General features: G+C 55.2%; 1 long non-coding RNA gene across 1 annotated transcript in view; it reads left to right on the top strand.

Moving 5' to 3' along the window:
• The first annotated feature begins 452 nt into the window (after positions 1 to 452).
• Positions 453 to 9,015, top strand: part of LOC149523495 (uncharacterized) — a 35,173-nt gene continuing 26,610 nt past the window's right edge. Inside the window, exon 1 of the long non-coding RNA XR_016346917.1 lies at positions 453 to 640. This is a non-coding gene — a long non-coding RNA (uncharacterized LOC149523495). The remainder of the gene's footprint in view (positions 641 to 9,015) is intronic.

The raw sequence follows: 9,015 nt of genomic DNA, 5'->3' as shown, positions 1-9,015 counted from the left end.
CCAACCTGGCTAGAGCCCTGGGCCCTTTAAATTGCTGCTGGAGCATCCTGGAGGGCTGGCTGGCTCTGCCCCTTCTATCTGAGGCCCCGCCCCTTTTGCCTGAGGCCACACCCCTTCTAGGAGCACAGAGCCGGCCTCGCCCCCCGCCTTGCCCAAGGGCCCAGGGAGGCTGTTGGCTCCGCTGTAGATTTATAAAGGCCTGTATGGAGCTAGCTCCCTGTGCTTTCATTGGGACATTAACTCCCTATACAGATCCGACTTGAAGGGTCTGATCAGAAGCCTATTGACATCAGTGGATTTTGGTTCTGCCCTTTTGAAGTGACTGCAGTTTTCTAGCTGGCAAAAGAACGCATGGAGCAACCGCTGAGCGCTACCTCCGGTGCGCTAGTGCAGCCGCGGCGCATCTCGCGGTTCTGCTTCCAGCCCGTTCCTCCTTTCCTCTCTCTCCAGGGCGCTTACTCTGTGCCGCACCTCCTCAGGGGACTGTCTGGCTGCAGAGGGTCCGGCTGTCAGACGACATGCAGCTCTTGACACTTGCCAGCGGCGGGAATGTTCCAAGCCAACTTTTACTCCAGTCTCTTGGAGCAATGTGATGGCCAGGCCGATACCTGGGAGGAAGGGGAGAGCTGCTGACGCACAGGTGAGCTGAGTATTTTAATTGCTGGCCTGAAACGAGGAGCGGGAAGCTGACGCGGGTGTTTGCGCTGCCTGGGGTCATGGGGACCAGGCATTTCAGAATGGTCCTGTCCGGCATTCCCTGTCAGCTGCGCACTTGTGCGGCCGCTCAGGAGAGTTTCCAGTGCTGCCCTGTTGATCAGCAGAGCGCTCACAGCTAGGTTTTGTGTTTTGGCTGTGGTGCACATTCACAGATGCCTGGGCGCACGAAAAATTATTCTGCACAGGTGTGGAAAAAAAATCTGCAGATGGATGAAAATGATGAGAGGGAACTTTGCTCCTGACCCATCGGGAAGCAGGACAGAATTGGTTCTTGGCACAGCTCTTTCAGCCATGCCCATCACTGCCTGTTCAAACTGTCCCATGGGAAATCTGAAGAAGGTGGGTTTATTGAAGCGGCTCTTTAGGACCGACTCGGCGGTAGGTTTCCTTCCTCTGGCGGTCACCCGAATGCCTGCGGATGGAGCCAAGGAATGAGTCGGATGATTGTGCTCCAGATGTTCAGGGGATTGAAAAAGCTTTAAGGCCTTGATCCTCCAAAGCATTTAAGCACCTGTGTAATCCCACAGGCATTGGCTTCAGTGAGATGACTCCGGTGCTTGAAGTTAACGATGTGCTTTGCAGGATCAAGGCCTGAGAGATTTATATGTGCCGATGGATTCGATTGTGATTTCCCTCCTCCTGCCTCTCTGGCAATGCTTGTCTCTGCGTCCTTGTCCATTTCCCCCAGGCCATTGTCTGCAATTCACAGACCGGTGTGGGCATCCTCCCAGTGGCTCATACCCACTGGTGCTGCCTTTAGATGTACTGAGATGTTCTCAGGGTCTGGGGTCGAATCCAATTAACCTTGCTTTAAACATTGTGCGGGAATCAAAGGTCAGGAATAAATGGTGAATTTTCAGAATGGAGACAGGTAACTAGCGGGGTCCCCTAAGAATCCATCCTGAGACCCATCCGATTCACCCTATTGGTAAATGATCGGCAGAAAGGGGCAAACAGTGAGCTGGCAAACTTTGCAGACGCTACCAAACTGCTCAAGATAGTTAAGGCTGAAGCAGACTGTGAAGCACTTCAAAAAGATCCCCCCAAACTAAGTGATTGGGCAACAAATTGGCAAATGAAATTTAATGTGGATCAATGTAAAGTAATGCACTGGGGAAAAAATAATCCCCACTACACATACAAAATGATGGTGACTAATTTAGCTATAACCACTCGAGAGAGCGATCTTGGAGTCATTGTGGATAGGTCTCTGAACACATCCACTCAATGTGCAGCGGCAGGCAAAAAAGCAAACAGAAAGTTAGGAATCATTTAAAAAGGGCTAGAGAATAAGACCGAGAATATCTTATTGCCTCTATATAAATCCATGGGACGTCCACATCTTGAATACTGCGTGCAGATGTGGTTGCCTCATCTCAAGAAAGTTAGCTTGGCCTTGGAAAAGGTTCAGAAAAGGGTAACAAAAATGATTAAGGGCTTGGAACAAGTCCCATATGAAGTGAGATTAAAAAGACTGGGACTTTTCAACTTAGAAAAGAGGAGACTAAGGGGGGATATGGTAGAGGTCTATAAAATCGTGACAGGTGTGGAAAAAGTAAATAAGGAAAAGGTCCCATAACATAAGAACTAGGGGTCACCAAATGAAATTAATAGGTACAGGTTTAAAACAAATGGAAGTTTTTTCTTCCCGGGCACATGCAGGGAGAGACCAGACCAGACCCATCCATTCCGACTGGCTCCGTGGGCCTCTCATGCCCCCAGCACCTTGGCATGGCCTGGCTGAGAATCAGCTGGCTCGCCACTCGGCATCTACTGGCCCTCCACCTCTCTGAGCCGGCGGCCGAGCAGCAAGCGCTGTAGGAGGGCTATCTTGTGGGTTAAGGGGGACCCCAGGTGTGTATAGCCCAATGATCAAATAAAGGAATAATATTAATTAATTGTTATTAATACATAAATAACTAGGGGTCGCCACATGAAATTAATAGGTACTGTAGTAAGATTAACACAAACAAAAGGCAGTTTTTCTTCATGCAGCGCACAGTCAACCTGTGGAACTCCTTGCCAGAGGGTGATGTGAAGACCAGGACTTTAACAGGGTTCAAAAAAGAACTAGATCGATCCATGGAGGTTAGTCCATCAATACCTGTTAGCCAGAATGGGTAGAAATGGTGTCCCTGGCCTCTATTTCTGTTTGCCAGAAGCTGGGAATGGGTCACAGGAGAGGGCTCACGGGATGATTCCCTGTTCTGTTCACTCCCTCTGGGGCATCTGGCATTGGCCACTGTCAGAAGACAGGATCCTGGGCTAAATGGACCTTTGGTCTGACCCAGTGTGGCCGTTCTTATGTTCTTATGTGCATTGTGTTACTGCTCCTGCATACACAGGCTGTGCAATTGCTCCTGCAGATGTCAGGTGAGGAACAATGTTCCCTCTAATCAGTTCCATCCATGTGCGGAATAAATTGTTATGTGCGCCAAGGTAGGTGTGAATGTGCTCCACCAGTAGAAACAAAACATCTGTCTGTGGACATTCTGTTGATCAGCTGGGCGGAATTTGAATTTCTCCTGAACAGTCGTACATGTGCCCAGCTTATAGGGAACACCGGTGGTGGGTCTAGCCTGCTGTTTGCATGAGCCTGATGATCTAGTTGTAGTCAGGAGGAAGGCTCAGATATGAATTGCATTCCAGTGTCCAGGCTGGAGGGGATTGCAATAGAGAAGCAGGGTCCATGAATGAGAAGGGTCAGTAATAAGACTGCTTAGAAAAATATATCCCTTCCTAGCCTCAATGCACTGCCTGTTTCATTCTTGTTCATCCCCACCCGCAAGGAAGTAAAATCCACCTTTGTACAGCTGGGGAATGTGAAGCACAGAAACAGAAGTAAAGTGATTTGCTCAAGGTTATACAGTGAGTCGGTGGCAGAGGTGAGATTTACTACCCTTAAACTCACAGTAGCAGAAAACCCTGCTCCAGCCAGTTGGGAGCAGATAGACTCTGAGATGGGAGGGATTTATCCACGGTGCCCATTAGATGGAGATACAGAGCTAGGTCTGTGAGCAGCTAAGCATCATGGGCCACAGAGATTAAATTATTCGAGGTTGCATTTTAAAATGCAGTGTCTATTCTGGTGGGTGCAGGATCACGCCTGCACCTTTTCTGCAGAAGCTTCGCTCTTTTTGACAATGGAAAAAGTAACCCAATCAACAGGTCTTAACCAACAACTAGTGACTCGCGGTTATTTGAAGAGAGGCTTGATTCTCCAAATGGGGAGTGTTTTATTGAGAGACATCAGATCTCTCGTGTATATGAGCAGTTACTGCCTCTGCTTACACAGGGTGGGTGATTGCGTATGCAAATGGCAGGTGAAGAGCAATGTTTCCACTAATCTTTTTTATCCATGTGTGGAATAAATCTGCATGTGCACCATGGCGTGTGCAAATGTGCACCATCGGTAGAAACAAAACCTAGCTGTAGGCACTTTGCTAATCAGCTGGGCGCATTCGAAGCTTTCCCAAGCAGCAGCACAAGCGCACGGCTTACAGGGAACACCGGTGATGAGTCTCTCCTTCCTTGCTGCTTGCATGAGTTATCTCCCAAGCTTTCTTTCTGGTCACACAAGATCATTTCAGGTACAATTATGCTGGGAAATTTGTCAGTACATGTCTACAGAAAGAAGGATAGTCTTATGTTTAGGATCCGGGGCTGGGGTTCTGAAGAGATCTGGATTGCATCCCTGGCTTTGATACAGACTACTTGTGTGACCTTAGCCATGTCACTTAGCACCAGATCCAGATCTTGTTGAAGTCTATGCAAAGATTCCCATTGATTGCAGTGTATTTGGATCTGGCATTCTTGTTTCTCAGTTTCCTTATCTCTGCCATGGGAATGTTAACCCTTCCCTACCTCACGGGAGTGTTTAAAAGTCTCAGAGGGGTAGCCGTGTTAGGACCATTCACAGGAGTGTTGTGAGGCTCGAGTTGTTAACATTTGCTTTGGTGCTCAGATACTCCATGCCTTGGCCTATATAAAAGAGCTTTCAAACCCAGCATTCGGGAGGGCGAAACGTAAGAGTCCTAACATTGAGGATGGAGGTCTAACCAAGAAAGGGTGGAGATCCCTTGCTGGAGGCTGTGGTTTGACCTTCTCCAGTCCCTCTTGCCACAGCAAGTCTGCCTGAGTCATTCTCCTCGATTGTCGATTTTATTTTTCTCCCAGAAATCCCGAGACCGCTGTTAGAAACACAAAGGAGGGGGGAGGGAAAACCCCAAACCTGTGTTCCTTAACTGCTTCACGTGGCTCTTTCATGGAATCTGCTTCATTGTGGCACATGCAACATGTATCCAGCTAATACAGGTTGAACCTCTCTAATCCAGTCGAACCTCTCTAATCCGGAACTCTCTCATCCAGAAACATCCGACGTCCGGCATGTTGTTAGTTGGCTGGATGTCCACTTTTCATGGGTGTGGCCAAGTTTCCCACGGTCCCCTCAAGTTTGTTTACAGCCCCCAGTCCTGGCTCTCACTGTTCTGTGCTGTCGTTTAGCTCAAATTTGCCCGTAAATTTCCTCCAAGAGTCCAGGAAGCAGCGGAAGGGCTGGTAATGCCGCTAGACAGTATGAACCTCCCGTTGTCCAGAAAATCTCTCGTTCGGAACCGGTCAGATCCCGAGGTTCCAGACTAGAGAGGTTCAGCCTGTTGTTCTATTTCTTTCACAGCTCGGCTTTCAGTACCTTTTGTGCCACCAAGATTTATTCCCTTCCCTGGTATTTTTAAGAAGAGTTCCCCCTTATAACAGGGCTGCTCCTGGTCAGGAGAGATGAGAAGACCCCGGTGGGTGACTTCTCTTGGATTTCCCAGCAAAGCCTCTGATGCACTCTGGGCGGGTGGGTACAGGAATCCGACGGATGCAGGAACACGTCGCGCTCACAGATTTCTGTGTCCTAACGAGCGGCATGGGGCCAGCTTGCGTCTTTCGATCGCTGATGGCTGTTGCGTAGCTCGGCTCGATCGTGCACCCAGGGCGCTTGGCTGTTGGAGGAAGGCAGCACCCTGCTTTCTCCAAATGGGGGGCTAAGGAGGAGCAATTTGAGGCTTTCTGGCCAAAGAGCCCCACGATTTCCTTTCACGGGCTTGTCTGGGCTATTTCCCCTCCTCTCCCGTGCAGGGGGCATGCTGCCTTCGCGCCGTGGGAGCCGGACAAGCACCGAGACGTGAGCCACTGAATGTAGCCCTGGAAAATCCACGGAAGCAGGTCGATCTCTCGGAAACGGGCCCTGCTTCCCGCGAAAGGTTTCCATCACGCAGAGGTTTGCCCAGGTGCTGGTGCAAGTCAGCGGCACCATAACAACCCGGAGGCCTGTCCCCAGGCGGCTTGTGGCAACCCTGCGAGCTCAGAGGGGCGGGAGTGTGGGGCCAATTGAGCCCTGGTTGCTGCCGGTGTGGGAAGCTCTAGGTCATGCAGAGCAGAGCCGGGCCGGGCAGTGCTTAAAACCCCGGCCTCTGTCGGGATCCGGCCTGCACTAGGCGCTACTCAGAGAGTAACAAGCGGTGCCCAGCAGCCACAGCCAAGGCACTGGGGCACAATGCACAGGCTAGGGGCACAGGAGAGAGGTGAAGGGGGTGCGGGGCAGGGTGGGGGCACAGGAGGGAGGTGCAGGGGGTAGGAGGGAAGGGGCACGGGGCAGGGTGGGGGCACAGGAGGGAGGTGCAGGGGGTAGGAGGGAAGGGGCACGGGGCAGGGTGGGGGCACAGGAGGGAGGTGCAGGGGGTAGGAGGGAAGGGGCACGGGGCAGGGTGGGGGCACAGGAGGGAGGTGCAGGGGGTAGGAGGGAAGGGGCACGGGGCAGGGTGGGGGCACAGGAGGGAGGTGCAGGGGGCAGGGGGGGGGGCACGGGGCAGGGTGGGGGCACAGGAGGGAGGGAGGGGGTGCAGGGGGTAGGAGGGAAGGGGCACGGGGCAGGGTGGGGGCACAGGAGGGAGGTGCAGGGGGTAGGAGGGAAGGGGCACGGGGCAGGGTGGGGGCACAGGAGGGAGGTGCAGGGGGTAGGAGGGAAGGGGCACGGGGCAGGGTGGGGGCACAGGAGGGAGGTGCAGGGGGTAGGAGGGAAGGGGGGGGGCACGGGGCAGGGTGGGGGCACGGGAGGGAGGGAGGGAGGGAGGTGCAGGGGGTGGGGGCACAGGGGGAGGGAGGGGGTGGGGGGGGGACAGGAGGGGGGCAGGGGGTGGGGGCACAGGAGGGAGGTGCAGGGGGTAGGAGGGAAGGGGCACGGGGCAGGGGGGGGCCGGGTGGGGGCACAGGAGGGAGGTGCAGGGGGTAGGAGGGAAGGGGCACGGGGCCGGGTGGGGGCACAGGAGGGAGGTGCAGGGGGTAGGAGGGACGGGGGGCAGGGTGGGGGCACAGGAGGGAGGTGCAGGGGTAGGAGGGAAGGGGGGGGCCGGGTGGGGGCACAGGAGGGAGGTGCAGGGGGTAGGAGGGAAGGGGGGGGCCGGGTGGGGGCACAGGAGGGAGGTGCAGGGGGTAGGAGGGAAGGGGGGCAGGGTGGGGGCACAGGAGGGAGGTGCAGGGGGTAGGAGGGAAGGGGGCCGGGTGGGGGCACAGGAGGGAGGTGCAGGGGGTAGGAGGGAAGGGGGCCGGGTGGGGGCACAGGAGGGAGGTGCAGGGGGTAAGAGGGAAGGGGGGCAGGGTGGGGGTACAGGAGGGAGGTGCAGGGGGTAAGAGGGAAGGGGGGCAGGGTGGGGGCACAGGAGGGAGGTGCAGGGGGTAGGAGGGAAGGGGGCAGGATGGGGGCACAGGAGGGAGGTGCAGGGGGTAAGAGGGAAGGGGGCAGGGTGGGGGCACAGGAGGGAGGTGCAGGGGGTAAGAGGGAAGGGGGCAGGGTGGGGGCACAGGAGGGAGGTGCAGGGGGTAAGAGGGAAGGGGGGCAGGGTGGGGGCACAGGAGGGAGGTGCAGGGGGTAGGGGGGAAGGGGGGCCGGGTGGGGGCACAGGAGGGAGGTGCAGGGGGTAGGAGGGAAGGGGGCAGGATGGGGGCACAGGAGGGAGGTGCAGGAGTTGGGTGAGGGGAGCAGGGGGTGCCCATGGAGGCCAGGCCCCACGAGGGGCCCCACAACCGGAGGGGCCATGAGCGCCAATCTGCACATTCGCCCAGGGTGCCCTTTTCCCTCAGGCCGGCCCTGGCTCTGAGCCTGTTACGCTGGGTGTTGTGTCCACAGCCTCAGCCCCAGCTCTGCACAGCTTCCCGGTTACACGGGCAAAGTGAGGGAGGGGAAACTGAGGCACGGAGCATTACCGTGATCGCACAGTCACGAGCGACCGACAGAGCCAGCCCCCCACGCTATGTGGGACCCACACACCGGCCGGGTGCACTGTCCCGCCTAGGGGCACCTGCACCACTTCCAGAGAGAGCGCTCACCGTGAGTCTGCTCCCCAGCTAGCTGGGGCTTAGCCCCGACTGCAGAGACTCCTGCACCAAGCTCCAGAGGTCCCAGGTTCAGTTCCACGGGCACTGGACTACCCCACCATGGTGCAGGCTAGAGCAGCTCTTCCACGGGGGGAGCAACAATGGGAAATTGGGGGTCTGGTGCAAAGCCCTGATCCTGCACTGGAGTCCGTGGGTCACTGCATGGAGCTGGGAGCAGGCAGGTCTGCTCGGGGCTGGGGGGGCAAAGAGGACCCACAAAGAAAATAGTTTCACTTCTGCTCCCGCACAGCCACGTTCATACTCATGTGTAGCCCCAGTTCATGCCTCATCGAAAAGCAGCAGCAAGCCATCCCATGTGTACGACAGGCCCCTTCTGCTACGAACACCCCTCCCCCCCGCCCTAGCAATGTTTCTTATCAAGGGAAGCTTCCGAGAATGAAATTCCCTTTACGGAGGGAATTGTGTTTGTAAGATTTCAGCCCAACCCTGGACCCTGGACCATCACAGCTTGTGTGGAGGGAACCCTTCCCCCCAGGTACCAGCTGAGACGGGAGGACAGGTTAAACCTCTCTAGTCCAGCACCCTAGGGATCTGACCGGTGCTGAACCAGAAAATTTGCCAAACCACAAGAGGTCAATATAGTCTATCAGCATTGTCAATGCTTCCACTACTGTCTGGGCTGTTAGAGGATAGTTAGGAGTAAATTAGCACTAATTAACAGCACAGACCCCTGAGAGCCAGGACCTGAAGCTATAAACAAACTTTATGGGACTGCGGGAAACTTGGCCATCCCTATGAAAAGTGGACAACCAGCTACCTGGCATCATGCCGGACCACGGACGTTTCTGGAGCAGAGTTCTGGACTAGAGAGGCTCCCCCTGTATTCTACTGGGCTACGTCTAGACTGGCCCCTAAAAA

The sequence above is a fragment of the Pelodiscus sinensis genome, chromosome 16 (genome assembly GCF_052426305.1).
Source record: "Pelodiscus sinensis isolate ZL-2025 chromosome 16, ASM5242630v1, whole genome shotgun sequence".
Taxonomy (NCBI): domain Eukaryota; kingdom Metazoa; phylum Chordata; order Testudines; family Trionychidae; genus Pelodiscus; species Pelodiscus sinensis.
The sequence above is the reverse complement of the archived record's forward strand: the minus strand, read 5'-3'. Positions and strand labels throughout refer to the sequence as shown.